The sequence below is a fragment of the Cryptomeria japonica genome, chromosome 6 (assembly GCF_030272615.1).
Source record: "Cryptomeria japonica chromosome 6, Sugi_1.0, whole genome shotgun sequence".
In the NCBI taxonomy this organism is placed as follows: domain Eukaryota; kingdom Viridiplantae; phylum Streptophyta; class Pinopsida; order Cupressales; family Cupressaceae; genus Cryptomeria; species Cryptomeria japonica.
Window position 1 is genome coordinate 634133149 of NC_081410.1, and position 24848 is coordinate 634157996.

The following is a 24848-nucleotide window of genomic DNA, read 5'->3' on the forward strand; positions in this document are numbered from 1 at the left end:
CTTCAAGGAGCTGCTTCGGAACCCACATTGTTTTGTATTTTTCATGCTTTTGTTGTTCTTTGGTGTGCATTGCTTGCATAAGGGATTTAGGAACCAATATATATTTTGACTTTTATTTTTGAGCAATGTGCCTTTGTGACCTTTTGGATTTTTCCTTTTCTTTTTGGGTCATATTTTTCTTTTCTTTGACATGTTGATTAGATTGGACATGTTGATCCTTGAATACATGTGGATTTCTAGACTTATGACTTTTATACTTGGCATCCAAATTGCTTGGAGGGGGAAAGGAATGCATGGATGGATAGGAATGAAGTGGAGGTATTTTGCATGGATGAAAGTTACTCAAATATGTGTTCCTTTCTTGACCTTGCATACAGGATGCAGGGATATTATAAGGACCTAAGATGGATGGAAGGTATGATGGGGAAGGTGTATGTTTTGATTTTGATGGAGGGATACCAAAGTCTTGAGAGTGAGTTGTGTAGACATGACCCTTAACATTTTATTTCATATTGAGGAGTTCTTTCTTGTGAAGGTCTACCCCTTGGCCTTTATAAATATCTTGACTTGTAGGACACTCTTTTCTTTGGGAAGAAGACGCGAGTCCATTATGAGAGAAATAATGAAATCTTGAAGTGGATCGGATTGCACCAAAGTGGAAGAACCCATTATGCATGTTGAGGGTTCATGAACATCTTGCACTGACACGTTAGAATCATGAGGGGGATTAGGATCATGAGGGGGACTAGGATTGTGTAGTGGTTCAATGACAGGCTCTTCAAGAGATGGAATGGGAGAAATAATGGGATCATTAAAAGAAATGAGATCTTGGAGTGTATATGGAGGATTAAGACAAGGAGATGGAGGAACAAAAGGATCTTGTGGAGGATTTAAAGGAATAATTTGATCTTGACAAGGAGGAAGATCATTGGAATCCTCTTTAAAGTTGCTTTGCTCTGGACTTTTAATGGGATCATCAGAAAGGATGGAAAGGATATCTTGATCTTTCTTAGGAAGTGGAATGCCAATGGGATTTGAAAGGACATTTTTTTCATGAAATGGAAGGGGATTGTTTGGGATTGGATGGATTAGGATATCTTGATCTTGCTCAGGGAATGGAGTGTCAATAGGAATTTGGATAGGATGGACAAGAATAGGGGAATCATCATGAGTTTCTGGGAAGATAAGATCCTGGTCAACAATTGGATGGGATGATAAGGTTTCAAGATCTTGATCTTTTTTTAAGACACATTTCTTCATGCTCTAAATTATCCTCTTGAAATGGGGTTGGAATTTGGATATGCATGGGGGATTCTGACAAGGGATCAATGTTTTGGCATGAAGGAAATGCACTTTGAACATTTGTGATGGATTCTGGCAAGGAATCAATGCTTGAACATGAGGAAGAGGGACTTTGAATGGGGTCCTCTAAAACAGGTAATGACAATAAAGTGCATGGTGGCATTGGGTCTTGTATTTCTGAAACATGACAAGGATGTGCATCATGAATTGGATTATCTTGGCAATCAATTATGGATAGCCCTTGGATAATTTCATCCTTGGGTGTATTGTTTGATGAGGACAATATGGAAGGTTCTTGGGAAACTTCTAAAGGTGTAGGGATAGATGCCACTAGAGAGTCAATTTGTTTGTGGGGGGATGAGGCATTGCTAGACATAATTGTATTATCTTGATCTTCCTCAAAGAACACACTTGGTAGTTTCCTTAAGATCCTTGCAATAAGGCCACCTTTCTTTTGAGGTTTTGACATAGTTGTATCTAGAATTTGAACTTGTTTGGAAAGGAGTTGGTTCTGGTCTGATGTCATGTTTTGATTTCGAACTAGATGTTGATCAAATTGGATTGACATGTTCAAAATTTGGCTTGGTGTGTGCTACAACCTTTTTTTTGAATGTTTGGTTGTGGTTGTTGAGATTGATATGTTGATTGAACTATTTGTGGACATTGTATAATTGGTTGGACATATTGTTGAAATTGGACCATTGGTTGTGTTGGTTGTATATGTTGGACCATTGGTTGTGTATGTTGGAAATGATGAACAATTGGTTGTGATGGTTGAAAATCTGATTGATAGTAAACACCTTCTTGTTCTTGTTGTGAAGGCACATAATATTGTTGTCTCTTTTCTTGAAATTGTTTCATCATCTCTATTTGTGAGAGGAGATCTGGTATGTTTGATTGTTCGATAAGAGATCTTACATCAATTGGCTCAATATTTGGATTTCAACCTAGAAATTTTTTAAACATTTTGGACATTTGTGATCTATTCTTCTCAATGTTTTTCACTTTTTGTTCCAAAATCTCCTTTTCTTGAGCTAGTTTCTCCTCTATTTTTTGTATTTGGACATTTACATTATCATGATAAGTTTGATCCAAGTTCTGAGACACATAGAGATTAGATTGACATGATTTATTTCTCAATTGTGATGACATGGCTTTGTAAGAAGGTTGAGACCTCATTTCAACAAACATGTCACTATGCAATGCAACTAATGGGATTGACAAATGCAACCTAAAAGGATGACAATGCAACTTAATGTTTTTGTTATTTTTCATGATTTGGACAAACTTTTTGGAATGCAAACCTAAAGACTCAACCTTGGGAAGTTGAAATGAAGCCAAGACCTTAAAGGACAAAGGACCAAATGACAATAGGACAAATTGACAATGTCTCACCTATATGCTTGGATACTAAGCTAGGTTTGACAAAAATGATATTAATGAATGGACAAATTTTAGACAAGGTCAAGACTCCCTAACAACAACTTAGGGTATCATCCAAAGTTTTGATTTTTCAAGTTTGACAAACCAAAATTTTGAGACTAAATGCAAGAAGGCAATGATTATGACAATGACTTAGGATATGACATGAAAATGATCTAAGGATATGATATGACAAGATGAAGCCAAGACAAGATGACAATACAATGATAAGGATATGCGAAGACCAATGACTTGGAATATGCAAAATGCAACCTAGGCAAGACCTAATTTTAGCATGACAAGGATAATGCATGAATGTCACCTAAATGGAAATCTAGCTTGGATATGACAATGAAATGAAAACTTAGGGAAATGATTTTGAACCTAAGTGCAAAATCAGGACACTTGCAATGAAAATGACTAAAATGAAGGGAGATGACAATATGCCCTAGGACCTAAGTTGGACTATGCAAAACCTAGCCTAAAGTGACATGAATTTTGAAACAAAGACATTCAATGTCTTGACAAGCCATGTTCAAATGTTGGATGAATACTTGGACAAATTTGGACTTTTGTTTGGATTTTGTTTTGAATTGAAGGTTGTTGATTTTGAAAACCCAAGTTGATTATGAGCACTTTTGAAAGTTTGTTTTTGATTTAACTTTTGACAATCACGGAAGACAAAATGTTTGTTTGACTTTGACTCAAGACAATCAAGCACATTCACAACAAATCCTATGGTTGGCAAGGGCAATATCTATTGAATCCTCTAACCATAAAATACAACACTCAGCTGGATAGCTAGATGCTTGGTAACACTGGCTCCCCCTTATAGTGCACTCACTTCTCAGGCATACCAAGCTTCGAGTTCAAGCGGCATCACTTCCCAAGAACTTGCTATCTCTAACTGAGGAGTACATGAGAGGTGTCTTCGGCATGCACATATCACAATGCCTGAGCCAATAGATAGAAGGATTTTGGCATCTAAAAATAAGAGATTCTAGTAAGGGCATCCATTCGGCTGGGTATTGATCCGGCGAATAAAACATCGCAATACCATTCCAGCACCCGTTGTCTACAACTTTCATTGCATCCACAGTTATTTAGAGTGGTTCGGAAGAGCTTGGCTTTAGCCCGTCACCACTTTGGGTCATTCCCTCTCACCAATGCTTGTGCGAAGTGCCAGGCAAATCGGGAGGCAGGCCCAGTTCTAAGGGTTAAAATATGCAATCAAATTAAAAACAGACAAAGCATGCATGGTGTTCATTAACCTTTAATAAATGACATGTGCAACTACTTTAAAAATCGCAAGCAAGATGTTTTAATGAGTCTTTGACCGCATCCTACATAAGATTCGTTAGTAGTTGCATTTTAAATAATAATATTAAAGTTAATTGTTAGTTATAAAGACATTAAGGTTAAATAATAATTCTTCTCTTTAGTGATTAGATTTATTTCCGTTGTATTTTGGAAAATATATAAAAATGATATGGAGGTTATTATTAACCTTTGGAATAAAGGAGAAATTTGGTTAAATTTAATATTAATTTTCGTTATCCAAGTAATGTAATATAATCATATGGTATTATATTCGATGAATATGTATCATATTGGAATTATTTTATATTAGCTTATATATATCTGTTTAATTTGATTTAAATGTTGACTTTGTTATAGTCGAATTGGGTAAATTGTAATATTATCATCATCAACTGGTTGGGGGTTTAGAATCGTAAATGTAGTTCCAATTCAACCTTATTAGACATGTGACTTCATCATTTCTTTATGTTAAATAGATGCGAGTTCTTTAATTCCAGAAATCCTTATTGCGAGCATTTTATGTTGTTGACTGCTTAAAAGAAAGATTGCTTGTGTAGGATCTTGTGTTTTATTAATTGCAGTCTAGTTGTTTAAATGTCGTTGCATTATGGTTAAGATTGTCATTATGTCATTGATGTTACCCTTGGTCAGGTGTCGATGTTTAAACCTTGAGGATGTGAGCCATCATGTGTTATGTCCCTAATGGTCAACCCTGGGTTTGTGATTGTGAGTCCTTCACCTGTGTTATGTCTAGATTATTTATGGTTGTCAACCCCACCATAGAGTTCTCATAGAGAGTCTTATCCAGTTAGTGTCCTAGTAGAGAGAGTGGCTTTCGGGCGGGGGCCGCACCCGAAGTGGATGGCAGGATAACCCCTCGAAAGTTAGCTATTAAGTGATAACCTAATAATTTGATTAGGGGGTGGGTAATTATTAATTTAATTAAGATAATGTACCCCGTACATGGTTGAGTGCTTGTATAGGCTCAAGGTGTTTGGGAAGGCCTGGAATGGCAAACCTACCACCTTGTCCTCACGAAAGGATGGTAGGGTCCGCATGATGCTTAGATGGAGCTGGGGGTTTAGGAGAGGTTACCAAGATAACCCAAGATGGGGGCCGGGACCTATGGAAACCTACCTAGGGTAACCATCTTAAGCCATGTGATGACACTCTCTCTTTAGGGTCGCTAGTGTTTTGTGAGTTGAGTCATTTGTGTACTGCGGAGTCATGTGAACTGTTGTACTTATCTTGCTTGCTTGAGGGTCTTCTGCTATCTCCTAGCACGGTGGGGTGGTTCCATTATGGGATCACATGGTCGGGTGGTAGTGCCACTTCCCATCGGATATCTTGTTCCTACCTTCTTTCGAGGATTGGCTTCACCGGTGTATCTTGGTTCTTGCTTCGTATAGCAACTCATGTTCTTGATATTGTACCATTGAGGCCCGTGTGGTCATTGTATCAGCATCTATGTAACCTTTGTACTTTATTGTTCTATGGAAGCCATGTAATTTACGAAATGATGTAATTTAAGTTAATGGGATATATGTTGTTTCAATTATCTTTCATCTTATGTATAAATGAATCATTGGAAGTATATATGTTGTAGCTCTTTAAATCTATCTTTTGGAGATCAATTTATGTATTTGAGTTATCTAATCGTAATTGGCTTTCCCTATTTTAGATGGATAATTGGATTAATATTGTGTTGTAGTTTTCATTAGAAGTAATCTTCGTTGGTAACCCTTTAGGATGTCAATGATAGTCTTCCGCTTATGTTATTATGGTGCAAAGTTATGTGTAATTCACTTAATCTTTTAAAAAAAATTTATTTCTCCCTTTAGTTGCCTTGTAGTGTTGCAATCCTTTAGGGTTCCTGGTGGGGCATTACATTTAGTCTTCGTCACATGTAACGCCAAGATGTTGCATAGAGAATTAGTACCAAAGAAAAACCAGAATGCAAGAAACAAAATGAAAATAAACAAATTTGCAAGTGAAAACAACTGATTTCACCTCTATTTCTGGCCTTGCACAGGCACATAATGCCTCAACACAGGCACAGAACCCATCAACATAGGCACAAAATGCCTCAACATAGGCGCAAAATTCCTCAACACAGGCACAAAACCCATCAACATAGGCGCAGAAGTGCCCAGAGAGCTCCGAGTTGCCCTATTTCTTGATTTTTTCACTTGCAAACAGCTCAAAAGCACTCAAAACATGGTTAAGGGATTAGTTCACATTGGGTTCACCAAAAAATGTAACTAGGAAAATGGAATGCATCAAAGCAATATTAAACTAGCTCAACCACAAAAACTAGATTGCAATGATAAGAAATCCTAATACATTCAATAAAGGAATGAAGATGAAATACTAAAATAAAATGCAAACCAAAGCATGTATCTCCTTCATTGTTCCTCCATTGTTCTTCTTTCACCTTCAAATTTGATGTGGATCTCACCTACAAGTTCAAAATGCAAGTGGAAAGCAAGTTGTTGATGAAATTCGTAGTATAAGGTTATTCGAAAATGTGATTGATTGATTGATTGATTGATCTCAAAAATGTGATTGATCCCCTCCATTGAAGAAAATCATCCAATTTATAGACAAATTGGAGAGAGCACAAGATTAGCATGAAGAGATTTGAAAGGAAATTCAAATCAAGAATGGCAAAATTATGACAAATGTATAACAATTTCTATGCAAGGCATATGAAAAATTATGGCAAATTATGTTAAGTTGCTATGCAAGATGTATGATAAATTATGACAATAGGAGAAATAGAAATTAGGAATTATGAGAAATTAGCAAATTAGAAAATTGAGGAAAAAGATGAAATAGAGAATTAGGTGAATTAATTAATAGGTTTTCATCCATTAATTAATTCATGAAAGAGACCTAGGACTAAATTAATAGATTTATTTAACCCACAAAGAAGAAGAAAAAGGATTAAATGAACAAATCATAAAACCCTAGAAATAAGAGGACAAGGAATTAGGTCAAGACAACAAGAAATTAATGTAAGTTTGATCATGATTCTAATTGACAAAGGACCAATGTTGATAAATGATTGAGATTGGTTGACAAAAAATCAATGACAAATTGACCAAGACTGACAAGGAGATCAAATTGATAGACACCAATTGATGAGGAACAATGACTAATTGATCCAAATTGACATGATTGAAAAGGACAAGGATCTATGATGAATCGATCGCAAAATGACAAGATTGACAAGGATAAGGATCGATGACGAATCAACCGCAAAATGACAAGATTGACAAGTTGATAATCGCAAATGATTACTAACAGGATAAAGATGATTGAACGATTGACAAGAGGAAAAAACCCTAATTCCATCATCAATTAGGATTGATGATGTCCAAAATGATGATAAATGAGCATGCACCATGATGCGACAGGATAAGATCGACCAAAATCATGACTGAAGATTGCTATCGACAAGAGCTAAATGTCTACACAGAGGTTAATCAATATAATGATTTTCCAACTATTTGGTAAAAGTTTGTCTGCCTTTCTATGACCCACAGTGCTTTAAGATTAAACAATTAAGGTAAGACAAATCTATTTACCAACAGATTTTTGGTGACTCTACTAGGGAGCGAAGAGAATAATTGGTTTTAAAACCAAATCGTCTTTATAGTGTACTCTATTCTTCATAAATGGTATTGCCTCTTGAAGGGTTTTTGCCTGTGTTGCAACCAAATCTAAACTGGGTACAAGAGGAACAAAGTAACATTACCTCAGAGCTGGATACTCTAGCCTAGAGGCATAGAAGAAGTCAAGTAGAGTATGATAGAATAAGTGATCTTCTTAACAAAATAGAAAGACAATTAGATCAGCCTGTGTTAGTCATTGAAATAGTAGTAGTTCCTAGGGTTTTCATTATCCACACCTCTGATAATCAATTCCAGATTCCCAGACGTTTGTTGCCCTGATTGTTCCGCACTGGACTCCAGGTCGTATACTAGATCCTAGAGGAGGGGGGGTTTCTAATCCCATCTTTGAAGAATTGCAGAATTTAAATTTCCAATCCACCATCTCGCCCCAATGAAGGGCAAGGAGTAGGCCTCCATCTCCTTTGTCATCATCACCTACGTCTCCAGTTTGTCAAGCATTGGTCCTGCATGGTGTTGCCTTACCAATTTCATTTAAGCCTACTCCTCTTAATATTATTCTCCCAATGGCGGCCAACAACCCGTGGGGGGTAGCTGTAGGCCCGTTGAACCTAGGTTTGAACCTTAATCCCTTGGCAAAAACTACTAGAGATCATTTGCGCAAATTTAGCGGGGATGGGGTGGTCACTGTAGATGAGAATTTGAATGCTTTCAGTGTAGCCTGTGGAGTAATAGCGGTTCAACATGAAGATGTGGCTATCAGGCTATTTATCCAGACATTGACAGGAGTGGCGGCTAATTGGTTCTATCATTTGCCGAATAGTGTGATAATGACCTAGCAAGACTTGAAGACAAGATTTGAAGCTAGATTCAAGGTAGCTGAAGATGAACACTCCCTCCTAGCTCAGTTATCCTGATTGAAAAAGGAACTTCCTAAATCCATGAGGGACTTTGTAGCAAGATTTGATAGGATTCTACACAAGATTCCAGTCAACCAAAAACCTTCAGATGATAATCTCAAATGTTTTTTTATTAACTCTCTGCCTTCTAAAATAAGTTTCTTGATTTGTAGGCAAAGGGTTGCAAATTTGAATGCTGCTAAAACCCTCGCAGTTGAATTAGAGGATGATTTGATCACTGCGAGCAAATGGAAACACGAAGTACAAATATCCAATGCCCAGCCCACTACTTCCTCAGATCTGGTTATTCAACGGTTAATGAATGATGTAATTGCCCTCAAGAGGAAGACTCCTAAAGCAAGTACTTCCTATTCTCAACCATATCAAGATGTTCCTAGGAGATATTCCAATCAATAGGGAGGAGGTGGAGGAAGACAATTACAATTACCCCCTGTTCAGCAAAGACTTGCTATTGAAGCACCACCCCTCAAGGTAAATTCTTGTGTGTTTCATTTAACTGATGAACATGATGGTTCTTCATGTCTAGAGATGGTTCATTTTTTGTAAATGATCAGCAAAGGAGAAACAATCTTAGAAGCAGATGAAGGAGGTTCCCAAAGTATGCCTGGTGACTCTGAAATTCATTATATGGAATATGTCTTTGACTCAAAAAGGGGAGGAAACATGTTGGTCTCTTTGGAAGATTCCTCATACGCAATTCTTACAAGAACTCAATAGAATTTGAAATCTCAAGATGTTGTAACACCTGTACACAGTATTGAGAAAGAAAAAGAAATCTTGACTCGTCATGGAGGTATGTCAAAAATGGTTCTCGGAGTTGCTCCTTCAAGTTCTACTTCTTTTACTAACCCTTTTGATATCATTGAGTTTTGCAAGACATCTTGTGTTCAGATTTCTCTGGCTGAATATTTGAAATTAAACCCAAAAGAACTAGATAGATTGGTTGAATTTGTCAAAGGGGGTAATTCCCATGCATTAGCACATGAAACTCAGACGCCCATGAGTATTGATTCTCCAACACATGCTAATGTCAGTCCTGCTCTAGTAACTCCTATGGGCTCATCAGGGACTATTCCTCTACAAGATGATCTGCTCGAACCCAACCTTGAAAATAAACCAGAACCTTTCTATGTGCCCCTATATATTAATGGGCATAAGTTGAGTAATTGCATAATTGATTTGGGAGCATCCAATAACGTCATGCCTTCAGTTGTAGCAAAAGCTTTAGGTTTAACCCTAACAAAGACCTTTGGAAAATGTTACTCCATGGATTCCAAGCAGGTTCCTTTATTAGGGCAAATTAAACATGCGCAGGTTGCCTTAGTAGCACATCCTGCCAAAAGAATCAAGTTGACAATCCTAGTGGCTGACATTCCTGCTAGTTATGGTATGTTGTTGAGTCGCACTTTTTGTAAAGACATGGGAGGGGAAATTAGGATGGATTGGTCTCAAGCGGTGATCACAGTTGGAAAATAGAGAGTCCTTTTGCACCCTGAAACGAAGGCTAAGTACACAGTCTTTCCCTCGGATGATCCGAAAGGTCAAATTTTGTATCAAGATTGTGGCTTTGGAAATTACATGATATCGGTTGAACCTTAGGATGAGAGTATGTTACTGGATGCAGGTGGATCTAAAGAGCTCTAGTCTATGGAATTTGATGGGAGTTGTTCTTCTTCTGGATTAGGCGCTGGGTTCGTTTTGATACCTCCCCATGGAAAGGTCATTCCTTATTCTTTCAAGTTGGAATTTCAAAACATGAATAATATGGCCGAATATGAGGCCTTGTTGTTAGGACTGGCTAAAGCAAAAAGGTTGCAAATCAAAATATTGAAGGTGAGAGATGATGCAGAACTTATTGTTAAGTAGGTGAGGGGCTTATTTGCGGTAAAAAATGAGAGATTAAAACACTATAGGAATCGTGTTTGGGATGAGATTGAAGCCTTCATTGCTTTTTCAATTGAAGCCATTCCTAGGGAGTTTAATTCGAAGGCAAATTCTTTGGTGGTATCTGCAGCCTTACTGGTTCCACACCCAGATTTCACAATCGACACTTACAGGGTTGAACTAGTTTATAGACCTAGTGTGCCAGATAATTCTGAATCCTGGTAGGTGTTTGAAAATGATAAACAAATTCAAAACTTTCTGTAATGTGCCGATGTTTTTACATCCTTATTTTATGAGGGTTCAGAGACAAGTTGTAAATAATTTTCTCCCGACACACTACAAGAAGTACATGATGGGATGTTGCAGTTAAAAGGGAATAAAATTCCAAAGGGTTTAGTTTCTCTTGAATGTTTTTCTGATAGGAAAGATGGATATGTTAAGCAAAGAGATAAGGAAGCCCCTGTAGTTCAAAGCTCTGGGGAGTATGAGCAAATTAACATTGGTACCAATGAGGATCCTAAATTTGTTAATTTGGGAAAATGTTGTTCTGAAGTGGAAAGAAGGAAGTTCATTGATTTTCTGGTTGAGTTTAAAGATGTCTTTGCATGGAGTTATGACGATTTGAAGAACTTCAGGGATGGTAAGTTTCAACATCAAATTCTTTTGAAACCAGGTGTTAATCCATTCCGGTAGAAGTTAAGAAATTTTAATCCAAAGGTAGCAGAAGCAAATTTTCATGAGGTTGACAAGATGTTGAAGGCCCGAATTATTTGTCCTCTACATCATTCTACCTGGATTGCGAACATAGTTCTTGTTCGGAAGAAAAATGGTGAGATACGAATCTATGTTGATTTTAGAAACTTAAATCAAGCAAGTCTGAAAGATAATTATCCCTTACCTGCGATGGATCATATTTTACAAACTATTTCCGGGTCGGAGATGATGTCTATGTTGGATAGTTTTTTTGGGTATAATCAAATTAGTGTCATGGAGCAGGATCAACACAAGACAACCTTTATAACTCCCTGGGGTACCTTTGCGTATAATAGGATGCCTTTCGGGTTGATTAACGCAGGAGCAACTTTTCAAAGGGAGATGGATATTTCCTTTGGACATTTGAGGGATAAGATTATTGTGGTATATTTAGATGATTTAACTATTTTCTCTAGAAGAAGGAAGCATCACGTGCGGGATTTGAGAAAGGTTATAGTGAGATGTAGAGAGCATGGGGTATCCTTAAACCCTAAAAAGTCTATTTTTGGTGTCATGGAAGGAAAAATTCTGGGACATATCATTTTGTAGGAGGGAGTAAAAGTTGATCCACAGAGGGTAAAGGCAATACAACAACTTAGTCTCCCCTCAAATAGAAATGGAGTGAGGTCCTTCTTTGGACAGGTGAACTTCTTAAGAAGTTTTATTCCCGATTTTGCTGAAACTACCAAATACATTGTGAATATGATGAGTGAAAAGGTAGTCTTTAAGTGGAATGAAGCTGGTAGAAAAGCTTTTGAAGAGATTAAGAAGGCAATTGCACATGTGCCTACCCTAGTAAACAAGGAAAACTTTAAGAAACCCCTCCCTTGGACAAGGTGTAAAAATCTAGAGAAAGTTGTATAATTCTGAAGAAAATTTTAATTTTACTAGCGAATTTTTGCAGTTTACAGAGAAAAATAATAATCTCCATTGGCGAATTAGCCATGATCGCTCAAAGTTTGTGTAAAATCCTGGCGAATTGTACTATTTTTAAAACCCAAAAAATAATTGCATGGGCGAATTGTAATGTTTTTAAAACAAAAAAAATATTTGCATTGGTGATTTCAACCTATTTTCAAACTATAAAAATAAAATATTGGCGATTTCAAGCTATTTTCAAACCATTAAAAAAAAATATTGGCAATTTCAAGCTATTTTCAAATCATAAAAATAAAATATTGGCGATTTCAAGCTATTTTCAAACCATAAAAAAAAATATTGGCGATTTCAAGATATTAACTTTAAGTAACTAAAACACGTGGCACACAATCGTCAACTCTCTAAACTGGGGGAAACTGAATTGGCAGTCGCTAATTCTCGACCACAAATGTTAAGTCCTTGTCACCACATTGACTTGGAGATAGTGGTAACTTTAACCCTTGTCACATACTCGCCAACATAAAATTGTTTATCTCTTAACCGCTAGCACTTCACTCACAAGCTCGCGGCTTGATCAGGTCTTCAGACATTTAACTTCGCAAGCTGGCGATAACCATTAAACCTAGCGACAAACTGTCTAGTCGCTAGCTCATGACCTAAAAATGCTAACATTAAACAAACATGAGAGCTAGCGACAACTATATGAAATGAGTTACTCGCTAACTCTCGTGGCTATAATGTATGACATCAAACCAACTCAAGACCTCGCGACCAAAGTAGTTTCACTAACAATCTCCAGCTCAGAAACATAAAACGCTAACACCCAAAAAGATAGAGACCTTGTGATGTAAACCCTTGCGATCTCGCGATAACAATGCACTTAACCGCCATCGCATGCTCGCAACACTTTTTGACTTAAGACTTACAAACTCGCGAGCATGCAATGACCACAAAATCAGACCAAAACTTACCTGTTGCCAGATCGCAACTTAAAATGCTAAACAACTTCAAAACTTGTGAGCAAGCGATGAAACCAACTAAGCTGCGATACCAACTACATCACATGATCACAAATTAAAATGACTTAACCATGAACACCTCACGATAGTGTGACAACATAAAATCACACCCAGTCGCAACCTCACAACATAAAATGGTCAAGTGCAAAACATCTTGTGAGGTAGTGACAACTAAAATCTCCTAGTACTTGCAAGCTCACGACTTAAACTGACTTGATGATAAAGGACCTGCGAGGTAGCGATAACCATAAAATCTGAAAATTGTTTATCGATGTCTTATGTTAATTACCATCATAAACAGGCACGAGCAGTGGCACACAGACCATTAATGACTTAGTACTTACTTGCTAACTCTCACGGCTATAATGCATGGCATCAAACCAATTGGAGACCTCGCAACCAAAGCGGTTTCATTAACAATCTCCACCTCGCTAACATAAAGTGCTAACACTAAAAAAACTAGAGACCTCGCGATTTAAACCCAAACCAACACTCGCTAACTTGCCACTTAAATTGTTAAACATGAAATTTATTTGCGAGTTAGAGATGAAAAATTAAACATGTCTGACCAACTGTTTGACCACACTTGACATTGACATGGACAAATACAGAGAGGACAACTTAGATTTTCAATGCACGACAACTTCATTTTACAAGCCAACTAAGACAAAAAAAACAAACACAAAACCCTAATCACCATGAACATCATTTTAAGAATTTAATGTAGAATAGTAGAAAGGTTCTAGCAGTAACAGTTATGCAATATGAATAATTTTATGGATCTTGTGACACAAATTGTTGCATTTCATGTTCAACATAATGTGGAACCAAGTACCAATTTACTAATAATTCAATTGTTTAGTAATAATTCAAATTCACAATTAAAAATATGAAATAAGCATCTGTTCTACTTCTGATTGACAAATTCAAGGAATTCAATATCAAAAATCATCAATGACAACTATAGTATTGCAATTTTGTAAATTGAAATTGTAATATGACTCAAGAACTGTAGTCTAATTATAAATACCGATAAATTGACTACTAATTCACTTCAGTGACTCAGTCCGACTATCTGAGGCTTCTGTATCCCAAATGGACTCAAGATCCGAAAACTGACTAGTACTAACAGGTTCATCTTCATTCTAAGTCGGGTATAAAAAATGTCTTCATCTTTATGCCGACTCTGAGTCTGTGATCCATCATATTCATTTGTCTCAGCACTAGCACTAGCAGTAGCACCACCATCTTTTAAAGTGTTGTGCACCCCTCATCTTTCACACATGGAATTCCAGATTGCCAGTGCCCTATCATATGGAAAATCTCTAACATTATACTGGGTTAGAAACAACCTCAAGCAAGTTTCCAAATTATTGTCTAATTTGTTTCAGGAATGAATGCCTGGGCTTATGTTGTAGGATTGTAACTCTGGTCCTCCACCCTACAATGAACTTCAACTTTCCAACTCAATTTGTAGAATGTGAATCGAGACTCGAGAGCTCCCAATTTACTAATCAGACACAAACAAATTGTAAGAAAGAGTGTAAGAAATAGTGTATTTATAGCAATCCATGATTGCATTTTTTGCGAATTGTGTGGGGCCCGAGTGTCGCAATTGCCAACAAACATTTAATTTAATTACATTTTTGGTGAATTGCGTGGGCATGCAATGAATATTTAATTTAAGCGGGGCAAAATGGGTCCTAGAATGCTTATAATGTTTTAATTGATATTGGTGAATTTGCCCGACGCGTGCAATGAACATTTAATTTACCATTGGTGAATTAGGTCCTAGGTACGTGGTCGTTTTACTATTGCTGGTGAATAGCAGAGGTGATCTAATACCCACGTTCGAGTGATTCTAGGAGAATATTATAGGCATGCACATTGATGGTGTGTGGTCAATGGCGAAACCAGATTACAAATATTTGCATTGTTCTTCAAATTCTAGGTGATTTGACCATGATTGTGCCCCTCACTATTCACGTAGAATTCGCCAATTGGTGAAGATTAGCCACTAAAAAATTCTCTGCTAGTAAACCTAGACTTTAATAAGGACTTTATTATTTATTTTTATGCATCAGAACATACTATGTCCGAGATTTTGGTGCAAAAAGGTGAAGATAATGAGGAGTTGCTGATTTCCTTTATGAGTATTCCCCTAAAGAAACATGAGTTGAAGTACTCACAGATAAAGTAGGCTTATGCGGTGGTAAAAGTCATGAAGCAGTTCAGGTATTATATACTTCACTCACATGTGATTGTTTTCGTTCCCAATTCTGCAGTAAAGGTTGTTTTAACTCAACAAGATGTTGGTATCAACAATAGAGCATCTTGGGTCTCCAAGATACAATAATTCAATTTAGATATCAAGCCCACTAAAATGGTTAGAGGACAAGGCCTCTATAGATTGATGGTGGAGAATGAGTCCACAGAGGAGGACAGTTTACCTTTAACTCTATTCGTTGATCATCAGGATTCTTGGTTCACCAATGTGGTGTATTATCTTACATATGGAGACTGTCCAGATCATCTTTCTCCTAGGGAAAAAAGAAATTTGAGGTTGAAAGCTACAAAGTATGTTATCTCTAATAACATATTGTACAAGAAAGGTTTAGATGGCACTTTCCTCCGATGTGTGGATAAACCACACCAAGAAGCTCTATTGAAAACTTTCCATAATGAAGCATGTGGGGGCCACTTTTCCTCTATGGTTACTGCATACAAAATCCTGAGAAATTGTTACTATTGGCCATGGATGTTTCAAGATGCATATGCCTGGGTGTCGAGGTGTGAGAAATGCAAGTTGTTTACAGGTAAACCCGAGTTGGTTGCCTTGCCTTTGAGGCTCGTGGTAATTGAAGAATCATTTAAGCAGTGGGGACTAGATTTTATTGGTCCTTTGAACCCCATTTCCAGTGCAGGGCATACTCACATATTAACAGCAATGGATTATTTCACTAAGTGGGTGGAAGCTATCCCCGTAAAGAAAACTACCACATAAATTGTGTGTACATTCCTTAAGGAGAATATTCTTGTCAGGTTTGGAGTCCCTCATAAAATAGTCACAGATAATTCATCAAATTTCTCTTCATCCAAGTTGAGCTTATTTTGCTATGATCATGGAATTTCTTTGGCACACGCTTCTGATTATTATTCACAGGGTAACGGTCAGGCAGAATCAAGTAACAAGAACTTGATCAACATCATGAGAAAGTTGGTCAGTGAAAATTTCAGGGATTGGCATAAGAAGCTACATGAAGTACTATGGGCAGATCAAACTTCCCCAAAATGAGTCATAGGAATGTCACCATTTGAGCTGGTATATGGTATCGGCACACAACTCTCTCTTCCTTTGGAATTAGCGGCTTCTAAACTACAAACGGTGATAGAAGATGCATTTTTCTAGATCTCTCTTGAAAAATGAATCATGTACTTAACCAAGATCGAAGAAGAAAGGGAGAAGCTAGTTGACAAGATTATAGAACATCAAATGAGGGTTAAAAAAAATTTTGACCAGAGAGAAAGGCCCAGAAAATTCATGAAAGGGGACCTGGTGTTATTATGGGATAAAATGAGGGAACCGAAAGGTGCTCATGGCAAATTTGAATCACTGTGGAAGGGGCCTTATGTGATTCATGAAGTAAAGGGGCCCAATTATTTTAAAATTGCTTACCAGGATGGTTTTGAGCTTCCCCTGTCCTATAATGGGCAGGACTTAAAATTGTATCAATTGTAAACAGGCATCCCTTGTTAGTTTGTACATACTTTCTTTTATGTTGTGCTAGTCTAGGTGTGTCTATTTTTGTTGTGAGTTGAACCTTAGTCAGTTATGCTTCAAAACCAGAGATCTTGTGATTCATTGCTAGGTACTTTACAAGTCCCAGTCCCCATGCAAAGCCACTATTGGGCCTATATAAAATTTCCATTCCATATGCATCCTTGTTTGAAGTAATGCTTATCTAATTCATTGGTCAAGAAATTTGCTTAAAATTTTTCTCATGTAATTCGGTCATTATTAAGTTTTACTATGTTGAACTTGAACCTTGAACTTGAACCTTTTTGGTTCAAGGTTCAAAGTTCAATGGGCGTTGTTTTGAATGTTTTTCCTCCTGCGCGATTTTCAGTCTTGCTAGTCCTTGTCGGCATTTTGCATTCTCTGAACCTTGAACTTGAACCTATTTGGTTCAAGGTTCAAAGTTCAAGATTTGTCATGTTTGTGTTATGTTGCGATGGTTTTGCAAGGGTCAGAGTTTTATGTATAGTTTTCCTGAAAGACATGTGACTTGCCACGTGGTGACGATGCGGACTTTTAGAACATGATAAGCGGCCGCTGAGGGGAGGAATATTATTTCTTCAATGATTTGAAATCTGCCATTTATGGTGAGTATGTGTGAGGATCTGCCGTGTCAGAAGTGAATTGACTTAACATTTATGGCATGCTTCAGTGCAATCATTTCAAGGTAAGGCCACATGAACGAGGAGTAATGAAGGCAGCTTTTAGTAATGATGGGTAAGGTTTTCTCGGCTTTAAAACTGAGTAGTTGTCTCATTGGGATTATTATTTTCTTGAGAAGATTTTGAAAAGGAGTTTTCGAAGTGGGAGAAATAGGCTGCGATAAGGGTTTACAGAGTACAGAGGAAGGTATGTTCAACAACTTTCTAAATTACTGCAGTTTGTTTTAAAAGATCTGGGTATTCTGTTAGCTACTTGTTTCTGTTTCCACTTTCCTTCTTTGCTTGGAATTAATTGGGGAAAACCATGAACTAAACATGAGACCTATTTTGTCCAAATTGATGAGCTCATCTTCCATTGTAAGCTCTTTACCAGAGTTAGGTGATACAACATTAGTTCAGTTGGATTTAGATGTTTTTCTAGAAAGAGTAAGGAATTCAGCCACAGACCCCATGATGAGAGATGTAGCACAGAGTGGATTATTAGAAGCAGTCGCCTTTCCCACAGTTGTTCCTTGCCCTGAGTTAGTCTTAGAATGTATGAATCATTATGACAAGGGTAATAGATGCATAAGGAAAAATGATGGTGAAGTCTTGTTGTCCAGAGATAGACAGACAATAATGGCAGCCATGGGTATTCCACACCGGGAACCCTCTAAAGATTGGACCATTGGTAAATCCTACGAAGTTTTCTCTGAGAAAAAGAAGTATTATAGAACTGTTATTGCACAGAACTGGCTCCTAAAATTCCGAAAAGGGGGCTCGTGGCTGTCGAGACCTCTAACCTGTGAACATTTAATTCCTGCAATCTGAGACTTGGTAATACTGTTGAGCGGGGTAAAGGGTAATACCCACTCTTTTTACTGGGAGGACTAGATGTATTTCTTCATCCAGGTCACTCTGGATAGAAGTCAGTTCATCAACTGCGGAACTGTCATTGCAGAAAGGTTACATGAAGGTTTGAGTAATTATCTGGGAATGCCTAATTTTTATATGTCATCCTATCTGTTATATATGCTTGCCTGTGTGAGAGAATGGTCTGGGTTGTCTCATGTAAAATGGGTTCAAGGCATGAGAATTTATGAGTATCATCCTAGTCTGACTTTGAAAGGACATGTTGATGATTATCTCTGTTGGAATGATGTTATCGTTGGAAGGCTGACCTTTGAATTACAGGGTAATTTTCATAGAAGAATGTCTGCAGAAGCAGTTGAGCTTGTTAACATATATGGCAGTTTCTTAATACAGTTCAACCACTTCACTTACCTAAGAGTTGGAGGATTTAAAGGTGAACCCTTTAGACTACCCAGGTACGTTTCAGACTCCTGCATTTTGATTGAAGTTTTGAGATAGCTTTCTTACGTTGCAAAAGATTATGGTGAGGACTCCGACACAAGTGGGATTTTTCCCATTGATTTAGGCCATTATAGTTGTAGGTCAGTCTCTGATGCACTAAATCTTGAACTAGAATTTAAAAGGTTTCATTTGAAGACCTTTGTGAAAAGGGATAACTTTGATAGTAAAGGTTTTATTGCTCAGTATGTGAAGAAGATGGTACCTGATCAACATGTTCCTCAGTTGGAGGATTATTGGGAGGTTTGCCAAGATGAATTTGAAATACGAAGAAGGAGTTGGTTAGATTAACTTTAAAACAAATTCATGACATGTAATTGCCAATGGATACCTCGGGTGTCACTACCGATGATGAAGACATACTTGATTCAAAGTTTATGAAGCAGGTCCATGATGAACCTCTTCTAGAAGTGGATTGGAGCAAGAAGATGGGAGATAGTATTCAGACATGCACCTTCAGTGTAATGCGCAGGACGGAAAATTGTTTTAGAAGTTACCGATTTCATCCAACACGAGCAACCAGTTCAAAAGTGGAAAGAGGAGTACCGCAAGTAAAACTTTTGTTTTGACTAACATTCTCGTTTCTGATGCAGGAAAAGGATAGGCAAGAATTAAAGAAGATAAACTTGACATCGGGGTTGAGCTTTCTATTGCTGGTCGAGTGACCAGGTCAAGGTCCAAGAAGAGTTTCTAGCTATCGGCTTCTCTTTCCATTCTAGATTTGGATGCAGAAGAAACACTGTGCAAGATGACATCCCCTGTTTCTGAAGCAGACAAGGTTTCAATTAACATGGATACTATTTTCCAGGACCCAGGGACACTCGAAATCCAGTCTCATATAGACCATGCCACACCACCATCCTCAGCAGGATTTCCACCCATGCCTTCAAAAGAACTGACTCTAGCACCAAAATGGTTAAGTGATTCAATCACCAGGAAAAAGGAATGTGGTTCTGATTTTAGTATCAATGGAGGACGCTATGAGTAAATGCCTAGGAAGGTCTACAAAGCCTAAAAATTTAAAAATAGAGGTTATGATTGATTTTGGATGAGAGCACAAAGCATTGGAATGTAGACATTGCTAAACCCGAGTCCAACAAAGATGCTGCTACGGCTTCAGAAGCAGACTACGTTGTTGAACGAATTGATATAGGGGTCGGAACCAAAGTTGTAGATGTGAAGCATCTGGAGACTTCGAATAAACAAATTATCTCCCGTACTTGGAAGGACGAGAGAGACAAGGATGAGTTGAAACAAAGTTTAACACAAATGGCCCAGTATATTCATGCTTTGCAGAATAGCCCATTACCATTGTCCCAACATTCAGGACCATTTAGTCCAAAATCACCTAGCAATCAAAAATTCTTCAATGAAGTTCAATGAAATAGGATGATTGCCGAGGTTTCCTCAGAATGGCTTACCTCGATCATGCATCAAGCAACTAATTACATAACGGATTTGGTCCAGATTTTCAAAGAAGCCAATGAGGTCACCAAAGCATTGAACTCTGACTTGGTCTCATGGCAGAAGGAGAAATCTAAGTATGCTATGATTTCAAAATAGATGCATGATATTCAGCGTTATGGTCTAATGAACTTTCTTGTTGAGAATCAAGTGTCAGGATTAAATGAGGATGTAATGTTTATTTTTAAGGAGAGTATTGAGTGGTGCAACCAAATTATTGAATAGGGTTATAATGAGTCGACCAGTCTGTGTGGCAAATTAACGGCCTTAAGGGCGACCATGCAGAAAGACTTAACTGCGTGGATGTCCAATTACTTAAAGAGGATAGCGAAACCCGGGAAGACACTATGGAGATGATTAACTAGTTTAGCAGCCACATCAGACAAATCAGGATGGAGAAATCCTTGTCTATGGAAGACTTTACGAGGATATCTAAAGTGGAATCAATGCTCACTGTTTGTCTCGATCACCTGGATTCCCACAGAGATAAAGTGCAGATGGTGAAGAGAAAGAAGGAGCTCTGGAAGTAGAGAGTAACTCATATCAGTTTGCCACATGTAACTATAATCCAGGAGTTTTCAAAAGTGCATTGAGAGTGGAGCGCGGTGAAGGTGGTGATGGTGTCCATTCAAGACACCAACCTGAGCGATCACGCTGGAACTGAGGAGACGACATGACTAGCACTGTTGGCAGTTATTTGCCAACGAGTCTAGTTATTTTCCTTAGTTTCGGTTATACAGTTAGGGTTGCTTTCTATTAACTCTTACGAGTTAATTTTACTTTGCTAAAAAGTAACTATTGGGTCTGGTGACCTATAAATATGTTTTGTAATGACTTTGAACAAGTTCACTAAGTTTTTGAAAAGACTATCTTTAAGATTGGCTAAAAAACATTTTGTGTATGTAGAAAGTGGATGACCATCGATGAATGCAAAAATTTTTTAACAGCTATTTTCGGTTTCAAATCTGTGTGTTTGATATTTGAAGTTTGATTTCTGTGTAAATCTATTTGGAAGAAGGGGTTGTTATAATTTCTATGTGTGCAGAAAACTATTAGCAAATTTCATCTTTATAAGCTTTTCATTTTGTTTTAGTGTTTGTATGAAGTCTATCGGCTTTATATAAAAAGTTATATATGGATCAATGCTTGCATTCATTTTGTATTGACCAGTGTATGCAATTGCCTTTAAGTGCTTTCTGGTGAAAAGCATTCTATTGATTGTATGTAATTTGGAGCCAAATGAATATTTACTAGAGGGAGTGTACCTTAATTCGGAGGTTAATCAATATAATGATTTCCAACTATTTGGTAAAAGTTTGTCTACCTTTCTATGACCCGTAGTGCTTTAAGATTAAACAAATAAGGAAAGAAAAATCTGCTTACCAACACATCCTTTATGACTAAAGTGAATGATCTTGTGTTGAACATCAAATCTGTCTGTGGAGTTCTTGAAGAAGATGAGATTGTGGCAAAAGTGTTGAGATCTTTTCCTCCTTATAAACATAAGTTGTTGCTATTGATGAGATTTGGAATGTGACAATTGTGACAAGATATTTGTTGGTTGGAAATATTGTTTCTTTTGAATTGAGTGAGCTTGGTGAATCACATGGTAAAATTGAGATTGCATTTAAAGATATTGTATCTAGGAAGCGAAAGTATGATCCGGGAGAAAGTTCAACTAGGTTGTCTGATGAATAATGATGAACAATAAAAAATCAACAGATACTAAGAGGGGGGGGGGGGGTGAATCAATATAGACAAAAACTTCTTTAACAACTTTAAACAACAAATATTGTACTAACTGGTGAACAACATCACCGATCTAAATCAAGGCAATATTGGTAAAACAAAGTGATTGTAAAAGTCATAAACTGGTAACACTTAGATCTTCACAAAACCTAATATCTCATTTCCACTTCACCCATATGCCTAGAACCTAATATCTCATTTCCACTTCACCCATATGATTAAATAGATAATACATCATAAATATAATGACCACTGGATCAACATGCATTACCGATTAACAGAAGACACTATAACATCACATGAAAAAGCATCACACATGACACACTGATTTTTCACATGGAAACCCAACTAGAAAAAACCACGATGGGGATGAATACCCACAAGTTGTTCTTGAACTCTTCTGAAGTCTACTCTATTAGGAGCCTAGTCCAGTTAAGGACTTTATAACAGGTTATGCCAGCAACTGATCCTAATAGGGATCACCCAGTTAAGGGATGGCTAAATACCCAATTAAAGGTTAAAACCCTGTTAAAGGTTACCTTCCAAGAGGATTTTGAGAACTCAATGATTTTGAGTCACCCTGTTAAAAGATTTACAAAAAGCCTGTTAAAGCTACCCGGTAAAGGGATTTTCCAACTATTGAAATGATTAGAAGTCAACAGGTAATACACTAATCTGATAACAACACTTAATGCTAAGGCAAATCCACTTCAATTCTTATACTTCTGCAATCATACTCTGCAGATCTCTACTCACTGCTCTGGTCTGGCAAGAATCAAGTATCTCTTCACTTGGATACACACATAACATTTTCCAACAAATTCACAATGCAAATCATCATCGACCTTATAGACAACAATTAGGTCGGTAGCCAAAACCTAAAACCCTAAGCATCTAGGTTATCAATACAGTCGGTCCAATCCTGACCGTTTAATCACATTGCATAGAGTAAATCAATCTTGACCAAATGTCAAGACGTTCTCCATCATCTGTTCTTCACTGCTTCTGGAAGTTGATAACGCATCACACGCTCTCCACCATTTACTAAGATTTTGCACATTCCCGAAGTGGATAGAATCAATCTTCTTCATGCAAGATCCTCAAGAAGATTCTTCACTTGCACAAGGCTGATGTGGCAACATGATCTCATCTTCATTTCAATGCTAACTCATCACAGAATTTCATTGGTTGAATCACACATACTTAGAATGCATCAACCAAAAACCCCGATACAAACTTTGCATATACCGATTCACATTCCAACATACCAGTTCACCTTTTTGCATACATCGGTTCACACTTCATCATACCGCTTCACTTGAAATACTGGTTCACTTACCAGATCACTTACTTCAATATACTGGTTTATACTTCAGCATATTGACATCAATGACAACATACAATATTATCATGTCATCATACTGTGCACATATGACAACAATCCACCCCTTTGGCATTGATGGCAATATACAAAGATATCTCTACATCTTCACATCTTCTCCCCAATCTTTTCCATACTATAGATATCTTCTCTACTTCACATTTTCTCCTCCTTTGACAACAATGCCAAAGTGGAGGCATAAGCATCTATGATTTACTATGTTGCTTCCCTTAAGGAGTAGCATCCTTCAACACATCAATCCTGAAAAGATTTCTCAATGCATACCTGATTGATGTGGAGCACATACCTTTAGTTCACTTGTTGAAGGGGGAACACCCCTAATTCACCTCTTAAATAGGTAAATATAGCCTTCGGTAGAGGCTTAGTGAATATGTCTGCTAACTGCTCCTTACTGGAAACATGTTCCAATACTCACAAAATATACTCACTGATTCAGATACAGGGACTTTGAAACCACTTAATACATGCTTCATCCAAATTGTTTGAGTGCAGTTCATAAATGCTGCTACATATTCTGCTTCTACTATGGACTGAGAGATACAACTCTGCTTTTTACTCATCCATGAGACTACTCTACCACCGATAAAAAATGCACCATCAATTGTGCTCTTCCGATCGTCCACATTACCAGCCCAATCGGCATCGGTAAACACTCTGAGATTGAAATCATTACTATATGGATAGCACAATCCATAATCTATAGTTCCCTTCAGATATCTAAGAATCTCCTTGACTACTACCAAGTGGGATTCTCTTGGACTTTTCTGAAAACGTGCAACAATGCCCATTGCATGTGCAATGTCTGGTCTATTGTGTACTACATAGTGCAACTTACCAATCATTGGCAGGTAATCCTTCTCATTCAACAACACTGAGTCATCTTTTTTTGACAATTTACAACTGGTCATCATCGGTGTACCAACCGATTTTCTTTCTTCCATGCCAAAGGTCTTCAACACCTCTTTGACATACTTGGACTGAGTGATAAAGATACCATCTTTCATTTGTTGAATCTGTAGTCCAATGAAGAACTTAATCTCTTCGATTAGTGACATCTCAAATTCCTTCTTCATCTCATCTGTAAATGCATGTCTCATCTTATCATCTCCACTAAAAATTATGTCATCAACAAACACTTCATAGATCAGAATTTGATCTCCTTCTGAATTTAGATAGATATTGTTGTCTTCACTTGTTCTTTTAAATCCAATCTTCACAAGATGAGAGTGTAAATGTTCATACCATGCTCTAGGTGCATGTTTCAATCCATACAAGGCTTTATGTAGCCTAC